Genomic DNA, 13,144 nt, shown 5'->3' on the forward strand with positions numbered 1-13,144 from the left:
TCCTTTCTACTGCGCAACCAAACTGCACGGGGCTTGAACCAACCGAGGCCATCACGCCCCTTGCCAGTTAAGGTAACAGACACTGTCGGTAGCCTATCATAACTTCGAGCTGCCCAATCGTCAACCAATTACAACTAAAGCTCGATCTAGGCCGGTCCAGGTCCGGGCGGGGGCGAAGACCCGGTCCAGGAAAAGGGGCGGTAAAGACAGGGTGACGGGCAGGAAGAACCAGCCAATCGTCGCAGAGAGCCGCCGCCCCTCCATCCAATGAGTAAGTTGGAAGTGTGGTATGGGGCGGGCCTGTTGTCATGGGGGAGGTGGTGGCGCTTGGTGGCTGCTGGCGGCGGAGGTAGAGTCTGAGGTGCGGGAGTTGTGCAGGGCCAGCGGCAGGTGAGTGCGGACCAGGCGGGCCTGAGGCGCGGAGGCGGTGGCGGGCCGGAAACTCTAGCTTTGCGCTCGGGAGGCGGAGGCCGCGGGCCGGAGGCAGGGGCCGCGGGGGCCGGGTCGCGTCGGGGCCGGGCGCGACGCGGCGGGAGAACGGCCGGGTTCCAGCCGCCGGAGTTCGCGCTGGGAAGGTAGGTTGGCGCGGGACCCCGGCGGGGCAGGCCGGGAGGTCCCCACCCCCCCGGGGCAGTCCAGCCGCTCGGCCCGGGGGACAGTGACCGGGGGCCGGTGTGTGTGTGTGCGGCTTCCTCTAGAGACCGGAGCGACGGGGCTCTGCGAACGGGGGCGACCTGGAGCGAGCGGCCGGAGAGACGAGGGGGGATACCAGGACTTCTCCGTGAGCTGGGAGAACTGGGAGTGGCCCCTGTCGGGGAGAAGTGGGAGGTGGGGAGACCGGGGGCGGCCCGGGGCTGGGGTGTCAGGGAGCGTAGGGAAGCGCCGAGTAGGGTGCGAACCCTCCTGGGGAGAAGGGCAGCGGTCGGAGGAGGAAGGGTCTACGGGGTGGAGACCTTGAACTAACTCCTGGGGGAGGAACTGCAGCGCCCTGCTACCCCCCACCCCCGCCCCCGGCGGTGCTGGGGCTGGAGTCGGGACTGAGGACCCTCAGAATGAAGGCTTCGAGCGGTTGGAGTAGGGACTAGGGTAAGGGTTCAGCGGGAAAGTGGAAGTTCCCCTAAGCAAAATGGGATGGAGGCAAGAGGGGAAGAGTACTTTTTAATTTCCCACGAGGAAGGGAGTTAGAAAGATCTGGGGAGACTTGCCCGGGGAGTAGGAGAGAGTGGTCTTGTGGAAGCTGGCCAGGACAGTTGAGAGTTTTAACAGAGGTGCCAGGGAGGGCTCCCAAAAAGAGGAGAAACTTAATTATTACTAATATGCCAAGCTGGACCAGAGACACTGCCCTTAAAGGCAAAGTTAAGGTGTCTTGGAGGCTAGGGCTTTAGAAATTAGTTATAGGATGACAGCGAAAATACTGGAAAATAAGGACATCAACAGGATGGGAAATTTGAGAGGAAAAGGGGAGGAGTGGCTGAAACTGTGACTTGATCAGAAAGAGGATATTCATGAAGGGGATAGACATGCCCTGCTAAGTCGAAAAGAACCTAAGACTTCTTGTACCAGCACTTACCTGGCAATCCTAATAGTTTTTACTTAGTGGGATTTAAATTGTTGTTTATCCACACATTTTTTATTTGTATTTGTTTATTGTATTTGTTTATCTACACATTTTTTGACAAAGGGTCTCACTGTGCAGCCCTGGCTGGTTTCCATATAGACCAAGCTCACCTTGACCTGGGCATGTGCAGAACTCAGTACTGGGCTGTTACACAGGTGCCCTCTGGCTTTGTACAGATTGCTCCGCTCCACCTGAGGTCTCTGACTTAGAAGGCCTAGGGTGGGGTTCAAGGATTTAGCTCAAGGAATGCTTTTTGTTCTTCAAGGGCTCATATTCTGAACACACCTTGCTTTAATGAAAATAGTAGTGATCAGTAACTTTAAAACACCAGAGTACTTGCCCATCTTGCTGAAGAGATATTAGAAGCAAATTATGAGAGAGAAGGGGGGTAAGGGGAGAGGAGGGGGGAGAGAGAGAGAGAACACACATATATTATAGTAAAGGGTGCCTCCCAGCACTGTGGATGATACTGTCTCACAAATGCTGGACATGGGCTCTACCGCTGAGTGCTACTCCCATAACCCAAGAATATATCTACTTTTAGTCTCTTAAAAAACCCAACTGGACTATTGAAAGTAAAACAGACTACACTAGCCTTGTACTTGATGAAGAAAAATATTGTTTAGGGAAACTTCATATATATACCTTCATATATATATATATATATATATATATATATATATATATATATATATATACACACACACACATACACACACATATGTCTTAGGTCACAGTGTAAAATGTATTTCTTAGAGTCAGGGAAGTTTGACAAACTATTTTGAGTCATGCAGTATGGCAGAAGTGTTTCTTCAATATTAAAGGATTATGTTATTTACTTTTACTTTATGGTAGTTTTCAGGTGGTGAGCCAGTCTGTTAAGATCCACCGTCTGATCTTATTACATATTGCATTGTGGCTGTGGTGCTGGGGAACATTTTTGGCTATTGAGAATCTAGCATGAGTACCTAAGAGGAATTTGAGGCAGAGAAGCAGCTAGTTTCTCAGATGGCCACTTCTGTTTCACTTGTGCCCTTACGTTTACCAGTTTTTTTTTTCTTTCACAGTACTGTAAAGGACATATGTATAGACATATTAACATGAAGCAAACAACTCAAAATTGAAATGGTTTAGAATACCTCATGTATGAAAGATAAACATGCACAAAGCAAACATTTCAAGAAAGAAAGATGAAAAGATGGCTTATGTTTAGTTTAGAGACTGTGACATCTGAGGCAGGAGGATTGCTGGAAGAGAGTGGCCAGCCTGGGCTAGAGAATGGGGCAGGGGTATGGGTGGGGGTGCAGGGTGGGGTGGGGTGGGGTGGGGTAGAGGTTTAGCCGCAGACACTGGTGGTTGTGAAAGAACTTTTGTTTTGGTGGGCTTTGTTTTCCCTGAGAGCAAACTGGGTTCGCTGTATCTTACAAAATCTTGTCTGAGGAACCTAAAAGTAATTAACAGTATATTCTTAAAGCTGTAATAAGACTGTGTATGAATGTTTTGTCTTACTCTTGGGTTAGTTTTTTTTTTTCTTTTGAAAACCAGATGGCTGCCAGGAATGGTGGTATACAATTATAATTCAGACCCTTGGGAGGATGAAGCAGGGGGGTTGATGCCAGTTGGAGGCTAGCCTGGGGTACATAGCAAGCCCTTGTCTCTCTCTCCTTTATTGTTTGTTTTTGTCTTTTTGAGACAAGGCTTCTCTGTGTAGCCCTGGCTGTCTTGGAACTGGCTCTGTAGACCAGGCCAGCCTAGAACTCAAAGAGATCAATCTGGTTCTTCCTCCCAAGTGCTGGTAGTGAAGGGGTCCAGCAGCATTCTTGGTAAGCCCTTTTCTCAAACAGCAACAACAAACCCTAAACTGAAAACTAGATGGCTTATTTTCAAACTAGATGGAATTGATTTAGGTCTGTTTTTATGGATATAAGAATAAAGAAAGCAATACTGAAAAAAGCAATTCTTATAATTTTCTTTAAAAAATCTTTAACCCAGGGGATTATGTAACCTTTCATTAATGTTTTTATGAATGTGAAGAAATACTGCTGCAGCTTTGCATCAGTATTTTTTATTTTTTTCCTTTTTCTCAAGACAGGGCTTCTCTGTAGCCTTGGCTGTCCTGGACTCCCTTTGTAGATCAGGCTGGCCTCGAATTCACAGTGATCCACCTGCCTCTGCCTCCCAAGTGCTGGCATTAAAGGCGTGAGCCACCACGCCTGACTATTTTAAATTTTTTTCACCTCTTAATTTTGTTTCAGATGGTTCCAAATGAAACAAAATAATGATTCCAAAATAAAATTCCAAATGAAGGCCAAAAAACATATACTCACTTTATGTTTGGATTCAGTAGTCTTTTCACAAAATAAATTCGTGATTTCGGGGTTGGGTTGGGTGGATGAACCTTCCAAAAATGTAAACTTTCAATTTTTTTACATTGAATTAAATGCCATTTAACGGCAATGAATTAAATAACATTAAAAAAAAATAAAATAAATGCAACATTCTTCCACTACTAGCTTGATTGCTCTTTGTATGTTTATATAGATTGTTAGTTCTATACTAAGTGAAGGGAGAATTAAAATCTTAAGTATGGAAAAAAATGTGAAAGTTCATTTCTCATAATGGTGGATATTGGTAGTTAGATTACTTGCTTTAATAACTGGACTTTATTCAGTTATGTATTATTCACCCATAGTTTAATCATACTTATCTATGAATAGTTTTGATTGCTCAACTCATTGTACAATGGAATTTATTAATCTGTAGTTGAATAAATGAAAGATTCTAAATCTCAAGTAAACCTTTCCTAACTGGACTTGAGACTCACGTTCACTTATCAAGGTTTATTAGATAAGTGATTTTTTAAAAATGAAATTGTAATTAGTAATAGCTAATTTATCTTATTTTCTGTTTCAGAGAGGTCTCTCTTTCTGTTATAATAGCTTCTGCTCAGGCCTTTCTGCTCATAAAAGTAGATCCTTGGAAATGTTGGTGCCTGGGAAGCCAGTCTGTAAAAGCACAAACTCCCTCTCCTGTAGTTTTTATTTTTACTTCAAGAATTCTTTTATCAGAAAAGACCCCTAGAATAAACTTACCACATTTTTGAAACATATTCAACAAAGTATGGGAGAAGCTCTATTTCTTTAAACCTTGTTATTACGATAAATCCCTCAGTTGCAAAGAGGTTGTGATTTTATAACATACTTTGGCCATTAGAGGTAGAAATACTGAACAAGGCTTTAGGATACATATCCAGAGGTGAGACACAGGAAAGGGGAATTTTGGAGAATACGAACTATGCAAAAGGAGGCTTGAGACAAAGAGAGAATGCGGAGAACACTGACTCGCGTAAGGAGGAGCCTGGAGGATCTGCAGGAAGTGTGGCAGAGGACTGAGCTGTTCTTGGCAGTTTTCCTGGAGAGACATATGTAAAGGAGGATGATGATCCTGTTCGCAACTTTCTGGACGTATTCTTAGGTCTCTACAGTCCCTGCTGCCTACCATAACTCATCAGAGTCTTGAATTAGCTTACTTATGGCAACCTGATGATTATGTTGTTTATATATTCAGAAAATGATTATTAGATCCTTCCTTCCTTCCTTTCTCTTTCTTTCTTTGGTGTTTTGTGTTTTTCATACAGGATATCTGTACCTTAGACTGGCCTCAGACTTGTAGCTGAGTATGATTTGGAACTCCTAGGTTTCTGTCTTCACCTCCAGAGTCCTTCATCATGGAACCCCGCCTCCCCATGTCGTTAGAGAAGAAGAATAGAAATTTAAATCAGTATTGCAATGGAATAAAGGCAAAGTGAGAGAAATGAAGATCCTAGAAATTCAGTAAATTTTAAACTTGATTGATCTTGATTATCTTTTGCTTTGGAAAGATACATGTATTTGTTATCTTCATACATTTCAGTTGTATTGTGGATAGTGTTGCTAGTTTTAAAAAATTTTTGTTTTTATTTTCATGTTTTATGTGTATGAGTTTTCCTGCATAAATGTATGTGCACTGTGCATGCCTGGTGCCCTCAGAGGTCAGAAGAGGGCATTGGGTTCCCTGGAGCTGGAGTTACAGATGGTTTGTGAGCTGCCATGTGGGTGCTGGGAATTAACCCTGAGACCTTTAGAAAAGAGCAGCCAGTGCTCTTCCCTGCTGACCTATCCCTCCAGCCCCTGATTATTGATTTTTAGTGTAAGAATTTATTAGTTACTTTCTTCATCACTGTGACAAATGCCCAGAAAGAAGCAGCTGAAGGGAGAAGGGGTTCACTTTTAGCTTATAGCTTATAGACAGGTGTAGCATGGTGGCTGGGCTCCATCTACAGCAGGAGGAACTTGTGTTGTAGCTTGTTACATCTTGGTAGATTGTGAAGCAGGGAGCTTAGACAGGAACTGGGGCTGAGCTGCCCAGTGACCCACTTCCTCCAAGTAGGCTGCCTGCACCTTCTGAAGGTTCCACGGCTTCTCCAAAATAGCACCACTTGGATGCCAAGTGTTGAAACACCAGAGTTTATAGGGGATATTTTATGTCCAGACCATAACTTTTTTGTTCTTGTCTCTTATATTATGAAATAGTTTTAGTTCAACTTCAAGAGTCCACATAATTGTGATAATACCAACAGTTACTAAAGTTCAAAGCTGAAAGTCTCTTCTGATACTTAAGGCAGATTCTTAGCTGTGAATACATACAAAATAAAAACAGGTTGCATTCTTCCGTTGCATAATGGAGGAATGAGGTTAGCAAGGAGAAATTGGCTGAAGCAGGGCAAACAGCAAATCCTGTAACTCCACAGCTGCTGTCTGGATTTTGTGGTGATATTGCGCACTCCAATGGCCTGGAGATCTGCCCTTAGTGCTGTCTCCAGTAGCACATGCTGCCTCTCTAGGTCTGGCTGCAGCTTTCCCAGCAGACTGCTCCTGCTCCTAGTATCTCCAACATGCTGGGTTTCCACTGCAACCTAGACTTCCCTTCAGAGCATCACACATCACGTTCTCAGGGCCTCTTAATAGAGCCCTCTCTGTTTACATATTGTAAGGCCTCATTAGCTTTCTTCTGGAACCTTGGCACAAACATGCCTCCAAAATCAGCTCCACCTGGATGGTGCCAGGTTCTGTTGCCAGCTCAGCATGTAGCTCGTTTCCCACATATTGTAGCTATAGCAGCCTCTGAGTACCTGGGTGGGTGAATCCTAGGTGGCCTTGTTGGATCTGGGCACCACTGCTCTGGCACTCTCTGTTCAAACACTCCCCCTCTCCAGGCACTCTCCTTTTAATTGAAGATTATCCAGAGTTTGCATTGTTATGCCCTAGAGCTTCCCATGGGTGGGGTCTTGCAAAGTGTATGGCTTTTCCTAGGTATAGTCAGTTTAAGAACTGAATATGGGCACTGTCCACATTCACTTCGTGTGCAACTTTAAACGTTCTTATGCTTTTTCTTTTGGCAAACTTCACGTATCTTTCTGTTCCATTTTGGTTTAGAATTTTCATTGAAAGCCCAGTTGAAGGCAGGCAGCAATAAACATGCTACAGCCTAGATGCTATACTGTGTTGAAATTTTCTCTGCCAGATTGAATTCAGCCTCATTCAAATTATCAGGATATAGAAGATAGCCAGACTCCCCGACCCCCACTCCAACCCAAGAATGTAAGGAGTTAGGCCTGTAGCCCAATTCCTGTATGCCCTTTTCACTCTCAAAACTTCACAAGTCGTTACTGTGTGCATGTCTAATATGGCTCTTGGAGACTCCCACCAGAATGGCCTGTTAAGCTCTGTTTACAGCATTCTAAGACTTGTTTAGCTTGCTGATCCAAACCCTTCCACATTCTTTCCACAAATTAGTTCCAAAGGCCTGTGAACCACACAGTCAAGCTTATTACAGCAACAGCCCCATTCCTGGTACCAGTTTTCAGTACTAGTTAACCTTGGTTGCCCTGGAAAACTGCACTAGGAGAAGTTTGTTTTGAGTCATGGTTTAGTAGGAATACAGTCTTATCTTGTCAGGGAGGGCGTAGCAGCTGCAGCTCTGTCCTTGGTGGTTGGTGCTCTCAGCGTTGCTGGTCACATCTAGGCAGACCAGAAAATAGAGAACTTGGGCTGGAGTTGAGGCTGAGCTATAACCCGCCAAGCCTGCCCCCTAGAAGCCTATTTCTTCCAGGTAGGCCCCACCTCCTAAAGGTGGAACCCTCTCCCAGAACGGTGCCACCAGCTGGTTACCAAGTGTGCAGACATACGGGCAGGTGGGCATTGAATCTAAACATAACTCATTTTAGCTCTTGCTATTCCTTAATTAAATTAAGTCCCTCTTTTCCCTCCATAAAACAAAAAGACAGGTCTGGAGAGATGGCTCAGAGGTTAAGAGCACTAGCTGCTCTTCCAGAGGTCCTGAGTTCAATTCCCAGGAACCATGTAGTGGCTCACAACCATCTACAATGTGATCTGATACCCTCTTCTGTCCTGCAGGTGTACATGCAGGCAGAGCACTGTGTACATAATAAATACATACAACTTAAAAAAAAAACAAAACAAAAAGACGGGAACTGGGGCTGAGCCATCCGTAAAAAATATGGAGTTTTACAGAGCCACAGACTAGCCAGATTGTTACAGAGGCATATCTGTGTCTGCCATATAATAACATTGGAAAAGATGTGATTATGTCTAGAGGAAGCATGATAACATGGATAAAATTCAAGTTTTATAATTGAATGAACAAATTATTTATCTTATTAATTTAAAGATTGGATAGTTTATTAGACCTCTCAGTTTTTTTCATCTTTTCTCTACTCATTGCCAGGGTGATGTTGATAAAGTAAGTGAGAAGCATTTTGTAATTGTCTTGTTTGTAGTAAACACTTAGTACATGGTATGCGTAAATTGTTATGTATAATTAAAACAACTTTAGACTTACTTCTCTTTGTAAGGTGGGATAATATCGCAGATACTGTAGTCATATGCCATTTGGCAGTTAGGAAAAAAAGTGGACTTTAGCATTTTACATATGAGGTTGGAGACATGGCTCAGTGGTTAAGAGCACATACTGGGCCTGCAGGTATACATGCAGGCAGAACACTGTATACATAATAAATAACAAATAAATCGTAAAAAAAAAAAAAAAAAAAAGAGCACATGCTGCACTTGTAGAAGCCTAGAGTTTGGTCCCTGGCCCCCATGTCTGGTAGCTCATAACCTCCTGTAAGTCTAGTGATAAGGGATCCAGTCCTCTCTTTTGGCCTATGCAGGTGTTATATGGGTGTATAAACTTCCATAACAGACAAACACATATATATGCAAATAAAAATAAAGTCTTTTAAAAAAATGAAAAATTAAGCTGGGCCTGATGGCACAGGTCTTTAATCCTAACACTGGCGGAGGCAGAGCCAGGCAGATTGCTGAAAGTTTGAGTTTGGTCTACAAAGTGAGTCCAGGACAGAGAAACCCTGTCTTGAAAAACAAAAAAATAAAACAATCCTCCCCCCCCCCAAAAGAAAGAAACTTTACATTTTAAAGCAGTAAGCTATTTTTATTTTTGTGGTTTTAGTGTAATTTGTTGACTGGGACTAAAACTCAAGGCAAATTAGACTAGTATTCTATTGTGTAGTTAGCAGTTGTGTCTCTAGCATATAACCTGAACCTCTACCAAATAAGTAAGTTTATGCTAAAACTTTCTTTTCAGAAAAAAAAATCAACATTATATTAATGGCTTTATTAACATCATTTCTTTTATTGAATGATTTAATTTACTTAATGCTATTATAAATGCTTTTATTTGTTTGTTTTAAACAAACTCTTGCTCTGGTCCTTGCTGTTTAGTCCAGGCTGCCCTTGAACTCATTGCATTTCTTCTGTCTTAGCATCCCAAGTTCTGGGATGGTTGGTAAATATACACAAAAAGTTGTGCTGGGCCCCTTCCACCCATACACAAAATTTACCTCAAAATAGGTCATGAATGGTAGAAAATATGGAAATATATAATATTGAGAGACTTTGTAATACAGAAAGTATGTAGACAATTATCTATAGATGGTAGAAAAGATTTTCAAATCATGTCTGGTAAGATACTTATATTCATAACATATAAAAATCTATAACTTTTCATTTATAACAATGAAAAAATCATTTTTAAAAGATAATGACTCCATTGATAAAAGATCTGAATAGACATTTCTTTAAAGATACAAAAGGCTCATAAGCACACAAAAATTCTCAACATCATCAGCCATCAGAGAAATGCAGATCCACTTACCGTTTATTAGAATGGCTGTAGGTACATGGTGGTACATACCTGCTTGTTAACTCAGTTCTACAGAGGCTGAGGCAGGAAAACTATAAATTTAAGTTCAGCTTGGCCTGTGTAGTGTGACCTATATTAAACAAATTAAAAATAAGTGCTGGGGACTGTAATACTAAGTGGTAGTCCCTTGCATGGGGAAGCCCAGGGCTTGATCCTCAATGTGGTAGGGAGGGACAGAAATAACAGCACGTACAGATGAGGATGTGAAGAATCTGGAGCCCTTAGCTGAGTGGGATCTAGCACACTTGTAGTCCCCATACTTGGGAGGTTGGGGGAGGAGGGTAAGGTATTCATGGTTGAACTCTGCAATATAGTGCAGTTGAACATCAGCCTGGGCCTGTCTCACAATACCAAAAGGAAAAGAAAAAAAGAAATTGGAATTTCTATTCTAATTGCCTGTGGGAATGTAAATGCTGCAACTATTTTTTAAAAGTCCACAGGAGGGAGTCTGTGAAATGGCTCAATGGATAAAAGCACTTGCCACGCAAACCTGAACACCTAAGTTTGATCCCTGGAACCCACACAAAGGTTTTCATAAGGAGACAACCAATTCTAGACACCCCCCCCCAAAAAAAAAACAACAACAAACCCTACCATATAATCCAGTAATACCACTACTAGATACATGTCCAGTAGAAAGAAAAATTCGTGTCCACACCAAATTTATATATGGTAGCAGAAGAGATGGCCTATTGGTTAAGAGTGCTTGCTGCTCAGGACTGGAGAGATGGCTCAATGGTTAAGAGCATTGAGGACCTTGCAGAGGCCTCAGGTTCAGTTCCCAGAATCTACATTAGGTGTTCACCACTGTCTGTTAACTCAGTTCCAGGAAATCCAATGCCCTCTGGCCTCTGTGGCCATCTTCTTGCATGTGGTACACATAAACTCATACAGGCATATACATATATATGAATAAAATTAATAAATCTTAAAAAAAAAAAAGAGTACTTGCTACTCTTCCAGAGTTTGTTTCCAGCAACCACTTTGAGCACTTCAAAACTGCCTATAATTTGCTCCAGGGACTGATGTGCTCTCTGGCTTCCTTGGGCTCAAAAGGTAAGAAGTGGGGCTGGTAGGTGACACAGTGGATTATGGCACTTGCCTTGGAAGCCTGACAACCTAAGTTTGATCCCAGGAATTCACATAAAGGTGGAGAGAACTGCTTCACCAAGTGTCCTCTAACCTTTGTGTGCATGTCATAGCGTATGCTCTCACACAGGCCTATACAAACACTGGTAGTAAACGTTTTGCTTGGGTTTTCAGTAAAATGTGGATTGAGGCTATAGCTCCTCACTAGAGTTCTTATCTAGTATTCATAAGGCACAAAGTTTGACCTCCAGTATTACCAATAAAAGAAAAAAAATAAATATCTTTTAACTTGTGAGAATTATTTGGCATTTTGAAAGAAACTTCTTTGTTTATAGAACTCTCATCTTGAGTTAAATATATATTATATAATATGATATATTATTTAAATGTATACATACACACACAGCTCAATTTTTTGCAGTACTGGGGACCCCCAGGACCCTTTACATTTTGCAAGTTTTCTACTACTGAACTACATCCTCACCACTAAATTGGGCTTTTAGTGTTTTCCTTATGATTTAAAAAATTAATTTATTGTTACATAAGAAGGTATTTATTTGTATGTATGATAGTATATCATGTGCATGCAGTGCCTGCAGAGGACCAAAGAGGGTGTCAAATCCCCTGAAACTGGAGGTGTAGCCAGTTATGAACTGCCACATGGATGCTGGGACTCAAACTAGTATCCTCTGGAAGAGCAGCTAGTGCTGAGCCATCTCTCCAGCCCCTTCCTTATGATTTTAACAGGCCTTTATCTCTTATGGATGTCTTAAAAGCAAAGGGAAATACCTATTTCTATCTATCTTTTACATATACATATCTATGTATACATTTTATACTTTAGTTTTATGTGCCTCCTTTCTATTTGTAGAGTTCTATTTCAGCATATGAGGCCAGTTCTTTGCCAGATATAAGCTGATTTCCTTGGAAAGCACGATGCTGGCTTGACTTCTTGCCATGCCTTTCCTTTCTTTGTCCTGTGGAAAATTACTAACTCGTCTAATTATTTTTCCTAACTCAGATTGAATTCATTGGTATATGTTTATTTTGCACTGAATTCTGTATTTTTTCATTATTATAGATTTGTTAGCAGACCTTAAAGAACTTTTACTTCATCTGATAAATTGAGTATTCGTATCTGAAATTACACTAATGATGTGTTCCTTTAACAAATACTTATAATCTTGTGATCTTTTCTCTTGCCCAGTAGACCTAGTTACTGAGGGGTTTCTTGTGTACTTAAAATGGAATCCTGGCTATCTTTGAGATATAATCATAGTTTCTGTGGCTTTTTTTTTTTCTATTGTTCCCTTTTAAAAATGTAATATCTGGGGCAAGGCGTGGTGGCACACGCCTTTAATTCTAGCACTTAGGAGGTAGAGGCAGGTGGATCGCTGTGAGATCAAGACCAGCCTGGTCTACAAAGCAAGTCCAGGATAGTCAAGGCTAGCTAACACAGAGAAACCCTGTCTCAAAAAACACAGACACACACTCCAAGCCAACGAAGGCTACACAGGGAAACTGTCTCAAAAAAAAAAAAAAGAAGAAAGAAAAAGGTAATATCTGAAATATCTGACAGTGTCAAGGACAGGTAAAGGACAATAAGTGCGTGCAGAGGGGTGCAGAAGTATAAGGAATAACTTGTAATGTTCTCTAGCACTAGGGAAGCTATGGCTGACTGTGGTCCATGTGTATGTCAGAAGACCCAGCAAAGGGGAGGCTTCCACAAAGAAAGATAAATCTGTTACCCTTTTGTGTATTGTGCATGTGTCAATTAAAAAACAAATTATCTCCTATTAAGTACAGTTATGTGTCAATTAAAAAACAATTTAAGGCCGGGTGGCGCACACCTACCTTCCTTCCTTTCTTTCTTTCTTTCTTTCTGCACACACCTTTAATCCCAGCACTCGGGAGGCAAAGGCAGGTGGATTGCTGCGAGTTCAAGGCCAGCCTGGTCTACAAAACGAGTCCAGGACAGCCAAGGCTACAAAACCCTGTCTTGAAAAACAAAAACAAAAACAAAAACAAGTACACAATTTAAAGCTAAAGAATAAAAAAGGGTGGCGGCGGCGCATGCTTTGAATCTGAGAAAGCAGAGGCAGGTGTATCTACAGAGCAAGTTCCAGGAGAGCTATACAGAGAACCCCTGTCTAC

At 42.0% G+C, this 13,144-nt stretch overlaps 1 protein-coding gene across 11 annotated transcripts in view; it reads left to right on the plus strand.

Moving 5' to 3' along the window:
* Positions 1 to 295: 295 nt before the first annotated feature.
* Positions 296 to 13,144, plus strand: part of NUMB (NUMB endocytic adaptor protein) — a 109,378-nt gene continuing 96,529 nt past the window's right edge. For 5 of the 11 annotated variants that reach the window (XM_084792082.1, XM_084792079.1, XM_084792080.1 and 2 more), the window contains exon 1: positions 296 to 390. The gene's annotated coding sequence lies outside the window, so the exon portion shown is untranslated. The other 6 variants (XM_084792083.1, XM_084792087.1, XM_084792085.1 and 3 more) reach the window with 5 other exon arrangements.

The sequence above is a fragment of the Acomys minous genome (genome assembly GCF_964271855.1).
Source record: "Acomys minous genome assembly, chromosome: 8".
In the NCBI taxonomy this organism is placed as follows: domain Eukaryota; kingdom Metazoa; phylum Chordata; class Mammalia; order Rodentia; family Muridae; genus Acomys; species Acomys minous.